The sequence below is a fragment of the Oryctolagus cuniculus genome, chromosome 1 (assembly GCF_964237555.1).
Source record: "Oryctolagus cuniculus chromosome 1, mOryCun1.1, whole genome shotgun sequence".
In the NCBI taxonomy this organism is placed as follows: domain Eukaryota; kingdom Metazoa; phylum Chordata; class Mammalia; order Lagomorpha; family Leporidae; genus Oryctolagus; species Oryctolagus cuniculus.
The window spans coordinates 87,334,896-87,352,551 of NC_091432.1; the positions used below are offsets into that span (position 1 = coordinate 87,334,896).

The 17,656-nt window shown below is 37.1% G+C and overlaps 1 protein-coding gene across 9 annotated transcripts in view; it reads right to left on the bottom strand.

The window, feature by feature from the left end:
• The window catches only part of MTMR2 (myotubularin related protein 2), a 92,387-nt gene that overhangs the window by 67,230 nt on the left and 7,501 nt on the right, over window positions 1-17,656 (bottom strand). For 3 of the 9 annotated variants that reach the window (XM_017343785.3, XM_008262339.4, XM_051820376.2), the window contains exon 2: window positions 14,735-14,805. The exons of 4 other annotated variants lie outside the window; for them this stretch is intronic. The gene's annotated coding sequence lies outside the window, so the exon portion shown is untranslated. Of the gene's footprint in view, window positions 1-7,217; window positions 13,320-14,734; window positions 14,806-17,656 lie in introns of those variants that run through there. 2 more of the 9 variants (XM_070077033.1, XM_070077019.1) reach the window with 1 other exon arrangement.

Sequence of the window (17,656 nt, forward strand, 5' to 3'; positions counted from 1 at the left end):
ATAAGTATGACAGGTTTGCTTTTAGTGAGCTTTCACTCCAGTATATTCAGCACTACCCTACAGGCACTGCTTTCTAGATATCATTAACGATCTCAGGAATCAATCCAAAATGCTTGTTTCTTTCAGTTCTCACTTTCCTTGACCTCTCTGCTACATTTGATACTACTGTCACTGCTTCCCTCTTAGAATTCTTAGCTTCCACGGTCATTAAAATTTACTGGCTTTCTTTCACTCTCTTTATCTATGCTGTTTTCCTCCAGTTGTCCCCTACATACAGATTCTCTGGGAAACTCTGACCTTGCCTCTGTTCTCCGTACTCAGTGTCCCATCATGGATTCTTACAACTTCAGTTACCATCTCTGTGCAAATCATTTATAAACGTATTTCCCTAGTCCTCTCAGTTCCACATCCACAGAAACCTACTACTAATCAAAGTCTGATGCCACTCTCTCGGTCAAGCTTTACTTCTCACTCTGATCCAGCTTTGCTATTGCCTCATCTTGAGACATTAAGCTGTACAGGAGCTAGAATTATATTAATTGCTCCTTTTACATTCAAGTATAGGCATCACTTAGCCATGTATGCTGACAACACACAAGTTAGTTATACAATATTAGAACTGTAAAGGATCTCTGAGATCATTCTAGTGAAACGCATTTACAAATAAAGTGCAGCCCAAAGAAATAAATGGAGGCCGCCATTGTGGCATAGCAGGTTAAGCCATCGCCTGTGACACCAGCATTCCACATGGGCACTGGTTCATGTCACAGTTGCTCCACTTCCAATCCAGCTCCTTGGTGCCTGGGAAACCAGCAGAACATGGCCCAAGTCCTTGAGCCCCTACATCCACATAGGAGACCCTGATGGAGTTCCAGGCTCTTGACTTCAGCCTGACCTAGCCCTGGCTATTGCAGCCGTATGGAGGGTGAACCAGAGGATGGAAGTTCCCTCACTTGTCCACTTTCTTTCTCTCTCTCCCTCTTTCTGTAGCTTTGCCTCCTTGAAACGCGAGGCTTCCAGAACACCAAACTCTTGAGGTTCTTCCCCTACTTCTCTAGCCAGTCTCTCAGCTCTCCAGTAATGGTTCCTTCTCACTTCCTTAATCTCATAGCATTGGAATACCCCAGAATTCTCAGCCATTAATCCTGTTGTGTTCACTTATGTAAACCTCCCCTCCTTAGTAATCTCATCTAGTCTCACAGGTTTCACATGTCTGAATTGAAGAGCCCAAATTTATAGCTCTATTCCAGACTTAATCTTGAAACCCATATTCCAATAACTGATCTATTTAATCATCTTCAAGTAGACACTTAATGCACCCAATACCAAACTCCTGCTTTTCCCCCTCCATACTAGCTACAACAATCTTCCATTTCTTAGTAGATGTTAACTCAATCCCTCTGCTTTCTTGGGCCAAGAACTCTGGAATTATTTTTCACTCTTCTCTCAGATATACTCTACATTAAATCAATCGGGAAATTCTGTTGGCTGCACCTTCAAAACACATCCAGCACCCAGTCATTTCTACTCAGCTTTTCTGCTAGCAGGTTGTCTCCATCTTGCATGATCCCAATTTCCTATAAACCACTCTCCTTACTTCTGCACTCCAGTTTATTAACAGAGCCATCAGAATTTTTGAAAACAAAATCTGAAACACTGTCACTCCTCTAAAATCTTCCAGCACCTTCCCATTTCACACTGAATAAAAGTTCTTAAAATGGCCCATGAGGCCTTTCCCAATCTGGCTGTACTCACATCTCCCTGTCCTCATTTTCTACTATTCTTTTTGCTCCCTTGTATTACAAATGAACCAGGCAAGCTCTCACCTCATATTTTTGTTATCTCAACTGACAATTCTCTTCTCCCAAATATTCCCATTTTTCCTTTTACCTCCAATAATACTTTTGCTCAAATACTGCCTTCTTGGTGAGACACTTCCTGCCTTGTTATTCAAAATGCAAACTACTACAAATTTACCCACTAGGTCTCTATCCCCTTCCCTGCTTTATTTTTTCCAAACTGCCCATTACTATCTGACTTTCTTTTTTAACACTTATTTCCTGTCTCTCATAGTCCCTCCAAACTCAAACTCTTTAATAAAATGTAAGCTCTTTGAGGGTTTGAAGTGTTGTCTGTTTTGTTCACTACAGCATCCCCAGTGTCTAGATCATGCATTACCAGCAGGAGGATTATTGTACCCAAAGGGGCAAGAAAGTGATTCATTAAAAGGTAGAGTTGATAATAAATCTCATTCTATGTGAAAGGATGGCTACACACTTAGTACATAAAATGATGCATAGTGAAACTGTGATTTTCATGGATTCAAACGACAATGGGGCAAATCTTTAACAATGTTACTTGGGACAGCAAAAATTTCAAAAAAAAAAAAAGCTTGAGAAGCATTGGTCCACATTGTGACTAATGCTTGACATTAGCAGAAACTAATTTGATTGAGATTTACTGAATGAGTTAGTATTTACTGAGTGCTTACAAATGCTAGAAACTGTTCACATAATTATAAGGATGGAATAAAATAATGCACAGAGTTTAGCACATTATTTGATGATAAAAAGCAACAAAACAATGCAAGCAAGTATTCTTTTATCTAATAAAGCCTAGAATTGATACCAACTACTCCCATCAGGGAGCTCAAGTTGAACACAGGATTTGAGGACTAGAATGAAGGAGACCCTAACAATTTCATCCTTAAAGAAGCAAAGTTATCTATAACCAGAAGGTCTCCTCCAGAGAAAAGTTTAAAAAAAAAATTTATAGGGGCTGGTGTTGTGGCATAGTGGGCTAAGCCTCTGCTTGCAGCACTGGCATCCCAAATGGGTGCTGGTATGAATCCCAGCTGCTCCTCTTCTGATCCAGCTCTCTGCTTATGGCCTAGGAAAGCAGCAGAAGAAGGCCCAAGTGCTTGGGGCCCTCCATCTACGTGGGAGACCTGGAAGAAGCTCCTGACTCCTGGCTTTGGATCAATCTAGCTCCAGCCATTGTGGCCATTTGGGGGATGAACCAGCAGATGGAAGACCTTTTTCTCTGTCTCTCTCTCTGTAACTCTACCTCTCAAATAAATAAAATCTTTAAAAATATTTATATATAAAAATGAAATTTATATTAAAATAATCTGTAGCAAAAGAAATTTCATCTTCACCATTTAGCAACCAGTTTCAATTATTAATTATTAGAAACACAGATCCTTTCTGCTTTATGCCAAATGCTGCAAAATATTTTATTTCATGATAATGAAAGGATGTATATAATTACATGTTTAATAGTAGGCTATTAAATGTAACCATAATAAAAAGCATCTTACAGTATGCAGCATATGATACTTTGGCAAATGCCAACACATAAACAACTTTCTGTCTCAACCAGGATGTCTAAGGTTAAGCTACATGAAAAGAAAGAAAAATGAGGCTTCATAAATCATGGATAGTCATTTAGCTTCTCAGAATTTCAATTTCATATTGCAAAGTAGGGATAAAAATACCAGCACTTGGAAGAGGGACAAAAGGTAAAGGAAAGAGGGGAGAAAGGGAATATCATTATATTCACAGAATTGTATCTATGAACTATGTTGAATCTGTTAAGAACTAAAAGTAAACAATTTTTTTAAAAACCTACCCTATTTATTTCACTGGACAGTTAAAAAGATCAAGCAAAAACGACATAAAAGTGCTGTCTAAACTGTAACATACATTTTTGTGTGTATCACTGCTAACCAAACAAAAAAGTATTACTTGGCAGGCCATGGAGTAAGAATCCTGCAACTAACCATGGTGCTAAAATATAGAAAATGAAGTTACTGTTAAAATGCTGAAAACTGGGGCAGGCATTGTGGCATAGCAGGTAAAGCCACCGCCTGCAACACCAGCATCCCATATGGGCGCCAATTCCTATCCCAGTTGTTCTACTTCCAATCCAGCTCCTTGCTAATGTACCTAGGAAAGCAGTGGAAGATGGTTAAAGTGCTTGGGCCCCTGCATCCACATGGGAGACCTGGAAGAAGCTCTGGGCTCCTGGTTTCAGCCCAGCCCAGCACCGGCCATTGGGCTACTTAGGAGTGAGCCATGGGATAGAAGTTCTGCCCCTGCCCCTGCCCCTGCCCCTCTCCCTCTCCCCCGTGTATGTATGTGTATGTATATGTTTATGTGTATGTGTGTCTGCCTCTGTCTCTCCCTCTGTGTACCTTTGACTTTCAAATAAATAAATAAATCTTTTTAAAAATTTATTTTAAAAAACGCTTACAACTTAGGGCTGGTATCATGATGCAGCAGGTTAAACCACTGCCTACAACGCCATGTTGGAATCTTGAATGCTCCTCTTCTGATCCGGCTCCAGGCTAATAATCTTGGGAAAGCAGTGGAAGATGTACCAAATACTTGGGTACCTGCAACCTATGTGGGACGCAAATGGAGTTCCAGGCTCCTGGCTGTGGCCTGGCCCAGTCCTAGCCTTTTGGTCATTTGGGGAATAAAACAGCAGATATAAGATTTCTCTTTTGTCTCTCCCTCTCTCTGTTGGTCTGTCTTTCAAATAAATAAATAAATTTTTAAGATGACAGCAATTAAAAAATAGTATGCTAGAATGACTTACACTAAAATAAAGGGATAATTGATTTATAGTGAAAAATTTTAATGGATAACTGATTTACAGTGGAAAACTTTAAAGGAACATTTGAGAGGATCAAATCTACCATTAGAAAAAATAAGAACGGTGGAAAACTTACAAAAAGTAAAAAGAAAGCATCACATTATGTCATTATTTTAAAAAGCCTAGTTAAAATTTGAGCAAACAAAAAAATACACCAACTAAGACACATGATTCATGATCCAAATACTTAAATGCTAACTTCTGGCTCTGTAATATAACTAAGTTTCTATACATGTACATCTGTGAGAACAAAACTTAGGTTTATAATGAGAGAGGCATAATATAGTACAGAACTAGTCATTCTTTGTTTTCTAATAGCTCTGCCACTATCTCAACCAGAGTGACACAGTTTCTTTCCACCACAAGATCCAAACAGAAATCCCATCATCTGACTCTTAGTCATTCCCACACATTCACTGGTCTGCTGTTAATATAACAGAATGTCCCTTTCCCTTGGTAAACTATTCCTCAGAGCAAAGCTCCATCCTTCGGCTTCAAAAGCTCTACTATTTGAAAGTGTAGCACTTACATGAACCAAGTTATATAAACTAATTATTGGTATGGGGAGAGGAACTACTTTGTGTGCTTTTCAAAAATTTAAAGTTAAAACATTTTCCATTTTTCTTTTTTTTTAAGATTTTTTTCATTACACATATTGCTGGTTATTCATCAGGGTAAAAAATAACCTTGCAGATTAAGAAAAACACTTCTAAACAAATGAATATTAGTATCTATTACGGCAATACTCTGACTCAGTACTACTGGATTTACAAGCATCCCTGTTAATACTGCAAAAACAGACAAATCTATCTCTAGATAGCAGAAGTTCACTTACCACCTCCAAACAGTCCCACACCTCAATCCACCCTTTCAACTTCCTTGGAGGAACAGACTAAAGACTTCCACCAGCAGCTAAAGGCCTCAGCCATCTTCCGTCTGCTCTCCCCTACTCATCCCTTCCATTTAGGAAGCAGGAAATTCCTAAATTTCCTTTCTATTTCTTATCCTTCCCACCCATCCATAAACATTTACATAATCAATGTACTATATACACTGGGGTGAGGAGCTGAAAACAGATTCATTATCTTAAGACTTACAGTCCACCAAGGTGCTGGATATGTAAGTATCTTCTAACAGTACAGTTGGAGCCAGCACTGTGGCATAGAGGGTAAAGCTGCCATCTGCAGTGCCAGCATCTCATATGGGCACTAACTTGAGTCCTGGCTACTCCATTTCCAATCCAGGTCTCTGTTGTGGCTTGGGAAAGCAGTACAAGATGGCCCAAGTCCTTGGGCCCCTGCACCTGCAGGGGAGACCCAGAAGAAGCTCCTGGCTCCTGGCTTTGGATCAGCGCAGCTCCAACCATTGCGGCCAATAGGGGAGTAAACAAGCAGACAGAAGACCCCTTTCTTTCTCTCTCTCTCTCTCTCCCCCCCTCTCTCTCTAGAAGACCCCTTTCTCTCTCTCTCTCTCTCTCTCTCTCTGCCTCTGCCTCTGCCTCTCTCTCTGTGTAACTCTTTCAAATAAATAAATCTTTAAAAAACAGTACACTGTAGAAATGAAGAGATTTAAATAATACAATGAGAACACAGACATACAAGTATTTATGGTAAAAACATAGCTTTAAATCAGTTAATTAATTTAAGTTCTTCAACTATAAAATAAGATGATATATTATAAAATTATAATAAGAATTTTAAAAAAACATGATCTAGAGAAAGTACTAAGTGCTAAATACTGAACTGGCACAAAGGATTCAACAAGTACCATTGTAGAATTACAAGAGCAGTTTCACTGGAAGGGAAAAATAGGATAAAATTAGAAGGAAAGATCTTATTTTAGGAAGGAATTTACTAATTAAAATGAAGCAAAGTATTTTTCAGTTAATCTGTACTAAAAAGTCATCACACACTAGGAAATTTGAAAACACAAGCTTTTAAACTTCAAAGCTTCACTTAACTGATTAATCACCAAGGCAAAGCACAAATATTCGGAGGAAATTTTTTAAATACACAACAGACACACACACCCTACATAACTTTCGATATATTCAAGCAGAAGACTGACCCAAAGCTGTAATCACAAAGCCAAGTCCATCACCAGTAATTTTCAATATAGCCATTAGCAAAGTATTGAGTAAAACCTCTGTGGCTCTATTGGTTTGCTAGGATGGTAATGGAATTATCACACTTCACTGCCAGTCACAGCAACATTTGAAAGCATTCCACAATACTGAATAGAAAATAAAACCCAAGCACTAATATATGCCATAAAAATATATTCCTTTTCTCCTAAACTAGTATTTCAAAATTCAACAAAAACATTCCTTGGAAAAGTTAAAAAAAAGTATTTCTAAAAACTAGAGATGCAGATAAACACATCAGCATTATACATTCTTAATTCAGAATAACCTAGAAACGTGGAAAGAAGTCCCCGGTCACCTGTCTTTTCATATATCCTAGCAGACAAATGCCTCAGAGAATGCAGAGGAGGGAGCCTTTCTTTTGTTTCCAGTCACTGCTGACCATAGCCATTACAAAAAGATCTAAACCACTTGCCTTAAACCACGTGGCTCTTACTGGCAATTCAAGCTTCCAGAATTCCATGAAAATATTATTTTTAAAAAGCATTTTTTCGTAAGTAATGTCCTGAGCATGCACACAGCACGTCTGCCTGACAATGGTAAAGAATGTCTTCTATATGCTGATTGTGAACAAGCTTTTCTAGGAATGCAAATTTTGTTCTCAATATTTACACAATGGGCTATAGTGTCAACAGGCACTGTTCATGTACTATTAGTCATCCTGCTGAAATTTTTATTTAAAAAGAAAATAAAAGGCCTGCAGTGTGTATAAAACATTGGAGACATAAAAGACTTATTGTGAGAATATTTGCAGGATCCTCGAAATAGAAAAACCACCCTCCTCCTCCAAAAAAATAAAAAAACAAATCAACATACAGTTTTCACTTACTTTTTAAAATGCTACTCCTGAACTCAGGATTTTTTAATTTAACCCATCTATATATAGAATAAAAGAGAGGGCAGGAATGGCCTTATCTAATGACATCTGACTGAAAAATGAGAGAACACATTTTGTATTCTTCAAAGAAACAAAGGGGATTTCAGTGCTTGGACATACTTCAAATGTGTGCAGGTTGGTATTTAGTTCAGAAAACCCCAACCTTCCAGGGTACATGTGGCCCAGGATACAGTTAAGTATGTACCATTTTATTTCCAGGTCTATCAATTGTATTTCCCACACTAAAAATCAAAGCACATTATTTGATAATGCCAGCAGCAAGTCTGCACAACCAGTTTGTATAGAAAACATTTTATTCATCTTTTTTATTTTCCAAAATGATATTTATTCAAATATTTTATATGGAAATTTAAATAAATAAAATGGGTATAAGCAAAGGCATTCTAGTCAAAATGAGTAAGTTCATGGAAGTTGGCCATGAAGACTCGGGAGCAGTAGAAACCTTGAGTCCTAACACCAATTCAACAGCCAAAGCAGCCCAAGACTCTTTAAAAATCTTGAATTCAAGACAAAGCGTTTAGCCTAGCAGTTAAGATGTCACTGAAGGCACCTGCATCCCATTGTGGAGCAGCTGTGTATCATTCCCACCCCCAGTTCCTGACTAGCTTCCGACTACTGCAAACCCCAGGGGGACAGTGATGAAAGCTCAAGGCACTGGGCTCCTGCCAACCACGTGGGAGACCTGAGAACAGGAGCTCTTGCTCTCAGTGTCTCTCTCTCCTCTTCAAATGAATATATATATTTTAAATTTCTGATTCAAATACAGATGAAAGCTTGAATTAAAACTTACATGGAATCACAAAAAGCTTAGAAGGAGAGGGAGAGTTCTGTACCTATCATTAGCCAAGAGAAACATCTATTATACTGAAAATTGGTCAGAGTATCAGAGTGCAAACCAAAATACTCTGTAACAAACACTTCTATACCAAATAGAAATGTAAGGGTAGAAATACAAAAAAACAGGAGTTGATTGGATAAACACTTGCTCAACACTTTTCCCCAGATGAGTATAGAAAACACACGGGCATTTACCCCTTCATAAATGATCTCTCCTGTAATTTTTGCACCCAACCACACAAATCTGTATTCATTGCTAAAATTAGTCATACATCCATTCTTCAGGCTATTCAAATAGATATTTTTTGTTTTTCCAAGACAAGCAAAGCTGTTAATTACTATCAACCTTTCAAGGTAATAAGATAAAACTTCTCTAAACAACTTTAAAATATTATAAATGTAGTTAACACATTTTTACTTTCAGTTATTAACTTAAAAAATATTAAGCAGAAAAAGAAGAACATTCAGTGTCTCTTCCTCCTCTACCCCAAAAGAGTCAAACTAAAAATTTAAGTTTGGCATTAGTCAGTGATTCTGACCAAGGACTTCCCTCTATAATTCTGAATATTGTTTCCTATTAGTTGGTTGTTAGAAACCATAGGTCAAAAAAAAAAAAAGACTTCTTATTATTTACTTACTTTTATAAATTTTCTATATCTGTATGAAAAGAATAAGAAAAATGTTCATCTTTTAAAATGTTTTAAAGCAATATTTCACATTATCACAGCTTTTATTATTTTATTATTATTGATCTTATTCACAGATATTTTACAAGTATCAAAGTTCTCACAGACAATATCTTCCACACATACTACCAACTCTGGGACTAGATTTCCAGTACTGAATTCTGGTTCTGCTACTTTGTGTGACCTGGAAGAAGTTACTTAGCCTCTCTGAGCCTCAATTTTCTCATCTATAAAGTAGGGTTAATGATAATTCTTATACCTCACAGAATACTATGAAGATTAAATACATGTAAAATACTTATCAGAACATGCCACATCCCATATAGGTGTTGATTATTAATTTTATTTCATTATCATTACCACTAATCATCTTACTGGGGTCTCACAATGATCTTCTAAAGGTAGACAGCAGATCATCATTTTGCTCTTTGTCCACTTGAGAATCAAAGCTCAGTGAAATCAAGTAATTCAACCAGCATCACAGTTAAAAAGCAGATTTGGAGCAGGTTTTTGGCATAGTGGTTAAGACACCTTTTGGGATGCCCACATCCCATACCAGAGAGCTTATATTCAAGTACCAGCTCTCCTTCCAGCTCCAGCCTCCTTCCAATGTGCACTGACAGGCACTAGGTGATGGTTCAAATAGCTGGATGTCTGTCACCCAAGTGGGAGACCCACACAGAGTTCCCAGCCCCAGCTGTTGCAGGCATTTAAGGAGTGAACCAGTGGGTGAGAGATTTCTTTCTCTCCCTTTCCAATAAACAAAAAATTATGAAAAGTAGAATCAGAACCAAAAAATCCAGAACTAAGAAAGGTCCAAGACTTTTCACATATCTTGTACTGTATCACATTAGACAGTACATTTTTCAAGCTGACATGGTTGAATTTTACTTCTAAAGACCCTAATCACTACTCTTTTAAATGTTTAAACAATCAATTAGTTTTAGCCAGAACATGCTCACAGCCAAGCTGAGAATGACTCTTTTATACAAGATACTTGATTTTTTTTTAGGTGAAGAGTAGGAGAACTGACTCAAGACTTCTAAAGAGAAGCTTGCGATAAATAAAATCGGGTTGGCTGGACAAGGTGAACTCATGATCAAAAGTCTCCAGCATTTATAATTTCTTTTAAACAGCAAAATGTATACCCTATGAAACTTCACCACTTCCATGTTATACACGATTTATGTTGAAAATAGAAACAATGTAGCATTCAGAGTCAAAATTTAAATTCCAGTTCTATCTCTTATAAACAGAGACAACAGATAATCAAGTCACTTCTTATACCTCAATTGCTTGTCAAATTAGAACCTAGTTCACTACACTGTTGGGAGAAATAACTGAGATTATGTAGTCTTTTTTTTTTTTTTTTGAAGATTATGTAGTCAATACAGCTTTGTAACTGTAAGAACTACACCAAAATATGCTGTTGATTATTACTTTGATTATACTGAGAAACAACATTGAATATTAATTCAGTCACCATATTCTTCCACAGAAAATTACCAACATAAGTCCTAGAATGTAGAGGTATTATCCTGAGATTTTGCAAAATTATTTAAAGTGACAATCTGGATTAATCACAATGAAAGAGAAATTTATGTAATCTGCACAGTACCTATTCTAATAGCATGTGCATAAAGAACACACAGTGAAATCTGACAACAAAAAACAAGACAGCAAAGCAGCAAGCAAATGCATTTTTCTTTCTGAGTTTAAACAATAGTAAACATTTTCAATTAAATTCCAAGGAAACTGAACAGACTAGCATTGTAGGAGTAATCATACTACCTTTGTATGACACTCTACAGTTTTCAAATATTTCATACATATCATCATAGAAATACAATGAATGTCATCTGTTTGTTCACAAGAATACTTTAACATGCATAAAACTTCCATTCCTGGGCAAGTCCCTTAACTTTAGTGTCTAAGATTAAAAAAAAAAAAAAAGAAGGAGTTAGGGGCAAGCATTTGGCATAGCTTTTTTTTTAAAACTTTTATTTAATGAATATAAATTTCCAAAGTACAGAATATGGATTACAATGGCTTCCCCCCCATAACGTCCCTCCCACCCGCAACCCTCCCCTTATCCACTCCCTCTCCCCTTCCATTCACATCAAGAGTCATTTTCGATTCTCTTTATATACAGAAGATCAGTTTAGCATACATTAAGTAAAGATTTCAACAGTTTGCTCCCACACAGAAACATCAAGTGAAAAATAGTGTTTGAGTACTAGTTATAGCATTAAATCTCAATGTACAGCACACTAAGGACAAAGATCCTACATGAGGAGTAAGTGCACAGTGACTCCTGTTGTTGACTTAACAAATTGACACTCTTGTTTATGGCCTCAGTAATCGCCCTAGGCTCTTGTCATGAGCTGCCAAGGCTATGGAAGCCCCCTGAGTTCACTGACTCTGATCATATTTAGACAAGGCCATGGTCAAAGTGGAAGTTCTCTTCTCCCTTCAGAGAAAGGTACCTCCTTCTTTGATGACCCATTCTTTCTACTGGGATCTCACTTGTGGAGATCTTTCATTTAGGTTTTTTTTTTTTTCCCCCCAGAGTGTCTTGGCTTTCCATGCCTGAAATACTCTCATGGGCATTTCAGCCGGATTGGCATAGCTTCTAAGATGCTGGTTGGGAAGCCCACATCCCATATCAGAGTCCCTGGGTTCAGTATCTTATTCCAGCTTCTTGCTAAGGCAGACCCTGGAAGGAAGCATGTGTTTGCTCAAGTGGTTGGGTCCCTACCACTCACATGAGAACCAGGACTGAATTCCCAGCTTGCTGCTGCACCCTACCCCAAAACAGTTGTTAAGACCATCTAAGGAGCGCACAGATAGGAGTGTGTTCTCTCTCTCTCTTCCTCTCTCCCACTTAAGTACTATTTTTCAAGAGAGTTAGACTACATAATGTACAAAGTTCATTTTTAGATTTCATGGTTAGAAAAGGAAAAAATATAATAGAAAATTTATAATTGCCAAGTATAATACTCTTAGTAGAAATGAATACACTGCTTTAAAATGCCATTTAAAATCATATAATTAAAACATCTCCCAAAATACTGGGAATATTTGGGTAATGGTATCTTATAGTAGTTCAAGCACTACAGAATATTTCTCCCCAAATAGGATACGTTTACTAAGGTTATAATTCAATAACTATTGAAATACTATTCATAATATAATATAAAACATAAAGAACACTAAAATTAATCCAAACCCTTATTGCTCAAAAACTAAAAAAAGTTAGTTGCCTCAGATATATTGAGAATTTCAACTATAACAATACAATATTAAAAAACAAAATAATTATAATTATTTAAGCTCTATGAAGCATCAGATTCTGTACAAACAAAACCATTCTTAATAGTGTTTCACATAACCCAAAGGAAAAAAAATTTTTAAACAATAAACTATTCACAGTACAGTTCACCAAGCTCCTACTACTTAAAAAAGCAAGCATGAAACTTGTGCCTACTATTTCATACAAAAATGAAATCCTATCCTACTTTCATAAGCAGAAAACTTAAAATCCTGGTAGAAATAATGGCATAAAAATACAAAAAGGAAATCTTCTTCCTTCCCCAACTCTTCCTTTAAAGTAAATAATAAATCTTTAAAAAAAAAAAAAAAAAGAAAAGAAAGTGGAGAGGAGTAGGGGGGCCAACATAGTAAGCAGCCACCTGCAACAATGCATCCCATATTGAGCACCAACTATTGTTCTGGCTGCTCAGCTTCCAAACCAAATCCCTGCTAATGTCCTGGGAAGGCAGCAGGAGATGGCTCAAGCACTTAGGTCCCTGCCATCCACATGGGAGTCCAGGATGGAGTTCCGGACTCCTAGCTTCAGCCTGGCCCAATTCTGGTTGTTGCAGACATTAGGGAGTGAGCGAATGGATAGAGGATTTTCTCTCTCTCTCTCTCTCCCTCTCCCTTTGTCTTCCCCTATTTCTGCCTTTCAAATAAATGGTAAATCCTGAGGGAAAAAATACAACATGTTTGTCCTCCACCAAGACTACCACCCAATGAGAATTGGTCACAAATTTGACTAAAGATAAAGAAACAGTACATATTTTTTCATGTGTACAACCTATACATGCTTTTAGTTTCTTTTTTCAATTACAGTGGTAGATTGCTTTATGATCTTAGAGATGGTATAAAAGGAGGGTCCCATAAACAGCAAACACAGTGAAACTGGCCTAACAAAAATCCCAATACCTGGCCTGTTAAAAATCTAGCATTCAGGAAACTATCTGTGAGCCTCATCAGCTGTTAATTCTGGAGCAAAAAAACATCAACCTTTCTCATCTTTCCAACATTTATTGTGCCTTTGAGTAAATTATTAAATTTCCTTAGATTTAGTTCTCAATCTGCAAACTTATGGAGAGGAACTGGAATCCAATAAACAACTGGATCAGTAGTTTTCAAAAATTTTTTTTAAGATTTTATTTATTTGAAAGGTAAAGTTACAAGAGGAGAAAGAGAGAAGAGAGAGGTATAGAGAGATCTTCCATCTACTTGTTCCTGGCACGATGGCCAGGGTTAGGCCAGTCTGAAGCCAGGAGCTTCTCCTGAGTCTCATGAAAGTGCAGGGGCCCAAGGACTTGGACATATTATGCTATTTTCCCAGGAACATTAGCAAGGAATTAGATTGAAGTGGAACAGCCAGGGCTTGAACTGGCGCCCATATGAGATGCTGGGGCTGCATGCAGTGGCTCTACCCACTATGCCACAATGCTGGGTCCCAATTCTCAAACTTTTAAGTGCCGATTCCTGAGCCCACTCCCAGTGATTCAGAATGACTGGGCTGGAATCCAGGAAGTTAAATATTCGCAAAGGACTGAAATATGCAAATAGTCCTCAGCCACACTTGATGAACACTAATTAAATGATTTCCAATGCTCCTAACAGTATGAAAAGATGATACAGCTTGTCACAGCATCAAGCTCTTAGGAATTCAGCATCTAACATATTGTGCAGGACATCATACATACTAAACAAATATTTAAAGGGAACGGAAGAGGGGAGAAAGGGGGGGAGGGAAGGAGCAGGTAAAGAAGGGGAGAAGGCTTGCTAGCTAACTGGTTATATTTTTTGCTAAGAAACATACAAGACAATAATACAATTAAACTTGGATAAAAGACACAATTTACGTCAGCAGCCATAAAACAAACTCTGGAGCCTCTGCACAAACACAATTTTAAATGTATCAACTCTCGTCATCCTCTTCTCAAGTCAAACTGCAAAGTACTAAGGAGGAAAAGAAAGAAAACAGTACACAGAGCCAAAAATATTCTACTGGAAAATTACTGGATGACTAAACTGAACGACTGTTTTACTCAGGTAGAAGACAAGACAGAATTTTAAGGACTGAGGGACTGAGGTTTGAAGTTACTGGTTACTCATATGCGGAAACTTCATTTGGGATAATAATGGAGTCCAGAAACATTACTGACAGCATTAACTTTTGTCCATTTTTATTCGCATTTCCCATTCACTTACATTATAATTTTTGAGGTGTTTTATCTTCACTTCTGATGATCTTCAAATGTCAATGGCTCTTAACACATTAACTGTAAACAAACACAAAGGAACTTAGGGGAATTCAGATACTTAAGGAACCCTAGAGTAAAGTATTCTAACTTACTGTGTAAAGTTTAGGAGGGAAACAGAGACAGGGATAAGGCTTTGGCATTGTGTTTACTTGCTTCATCTTTTATTTGGTCTTCAAAATGTAAAACTATTCTTTTGATAAAATGCTATCCTCTTACTCATCAAGCAAAAACAAACCAACAAACAAAAAACAGCTTTCCTTTCCTTTGGAAGAAGAAACATTCAAAGCTAGAGAAATACTGTCTCCACACATGGACTCCCTTAGTTGGCTAATGTGTTGTGCACCTTTATCCTTTTCCTGCAAGGCAAAGGATCAAGGAAACTCATGTCCTTGTCACGACTTCCCAATCAGCCTGCAGCGGGACTGCGCTCTAACCACAAAGCTCTGGCCTAGACCCGGGGACCAAGATGTTCAGGAATTCTTTAAGGTACTGAGATCTTAAAGCCAAACAGACCTGAATTCAAATGTCAAGCTGCTCTCTCTAATCTTCAGTTCTCTTATCTGCAACATTATACTATCTACTTTACATGGTTCTAAAGATCCAATGAGAAAATACATCAAACGCATTTACCACAGTAAGCACATGATAAGTGTTAAAAGCTATTATTTATAGTTGTGCTTTATTAATACTAATACTATTAGCTTATTACCACAACTGCCTACCACTTGGAAAACAAAGTGTATCTTAAGTGATGCTATTTCTACGAACTGCCTTTGATAATAAAGAAAGTTCCCTAATATTGGTAACAAAGGGTGTCTATCTCATACAAAATTTCGTTTTTGACCTTTGCTAGGCGTATGAGCTCAATAAAATTAAGTTGTATAATCACTGGCCCATCATTAACCAATTATTTTCCCTTTGCAACAGCACAACCTCCTGACAAAGCCCCACTTGAACAACTGTTCATATACTTCTATCAAGAAAAACAACGATGCTGAGAAGCGAGACAAAAAGTCTTGTGACTTAGGCCTATTAAACTTTCTAAGCCTGATGAATAAATGTTTTATCAATCCAGAGGAAAATAATCTACCTTTTTCTACTCATTCCTTATGTTTGGAATTTCATGCATAAAATATTAACATTTAATTTAGGTGACACAAGAATACATAAGACATCAATTTCTCTGGATTTTCAATAAAAACTTCAGTTCAAGAACATAAAAAAAAACCACAATATTGGTAAAAGCATACATAAACACCAGTTGAAGGGGCCAATTATGTGTCCTTTATGGAGACCACAATCTTATAATTCAAATGAAACAAAGTATCTAAATAGAATTTGATATTCTAGGGAGAGACATGGATGCATGGTTTAGAATTGGGAACCAAACTCAAGAAGTTAAACAGAACAGGACATCAACCTTATCACTACCATTTTACCTTGCAAGTCCTTCAACTATTCAAATGTAATTTTAAAGAAAGCACAATTAGTCATTCTTTGATTTCTATTTCCCTGTCATTTAATGACCTGGCAATTATTAAAAGTATCACTTTTGTAGTTCTAGATTTTGGATTATAAAAATCTGGCTCTATATAATGAGCACGGGTGGGCACTGTGGGGGCAATGGGTTAAACTGTTGCTTGGTAGCCTGCATCCCATATCAGAATGCCTGGTTCCAGTCCCAGTTACTCCACACTTTCAATCAAGCCTCCTGCATTTAATGCACCTGGAAAGACAGCGGATGATGGCCCAAGTACTTGGGTTCCTACCAGCCACACAGGATACTTGGATGGAGCTCCCAGCTCTGGCTCTCACAAGCATTTTGGGAGTGTACCAGCAGATGGAAAATCTCTGTCACTCTGCCTTTCATATTAATAAAGCTTAAAGTTAAAAAAAGAGATAATCACAGAAAATAAGAAAGCTGAACTCAGGAGTTCAGAGTTCCACGATGTTCTGGCAACTGGACATAACCTAAAACTACATGTGACTGCCAAAAAGTATCCTTTAGAAGGAGTGTGCATTCTCCCCTTTCTCCTAAAAATGCAATGACTAATACTTCAGATCCACTATACCAAATACATACTATCTCTAGGTTTTTATGTGGGGAAAAAGCATAAAAATATCTCTTGTTTTAAGTCATTATTAGTTTGGATTTTCTGTTACTGAAAAACAAAGGAAGAATTTTCCAAATAATTTTTAAATATATATATAAATAGTTTAAAAGTTAACTTTTATTGTATTTAAAACATAGTGATTACTGCCATGGGTCCTATGTACTTGGATGAAGAAGAATTATCAAGCTTGTTCTTTAATGGTCTGGAGCAATGAAAACGTAAGTACATATAAAGAAACACATCAGGAGAAAGAAGCACAGTTCTGTGAAATATAACTTTAAGGAATTGACATTATTTTCATTATGAAAGTATCTTCAACATTTCAACAACCTTACACCAATCTTAGCTTTTAGTTGAGTTCCATTTTTAACCTTATTTCCTGTGGAAAGCAGGATTAGAAAATCACTCCCTGACTGTTGTCCTCTTTAAGAATTCTCAATACCATCAACTGCGATTTAATTAAATCATATCACAGACACAAGGATTTTAAGTCCTTGCATATTTAAAATCATTTTCATTTAAAAAGGAAAATATTCCACACTTAAATCTAGAAAATTTCCACTACTCAAATCCTGAATCACATGTGATCTTTGGCCTTGGTGGTTTTGAATACAATAGCATTAACTTGGCAGCTTTCCAAAATAAACTCAATGCTTTCTGGACATCTGCATCCAGGTTATGTCCTTCCCTCGGGTATAATCCAGGTTCTCTGGTTCACTGATGGCCTCCTAAAATTTCTTCTTTATAAACTTTTT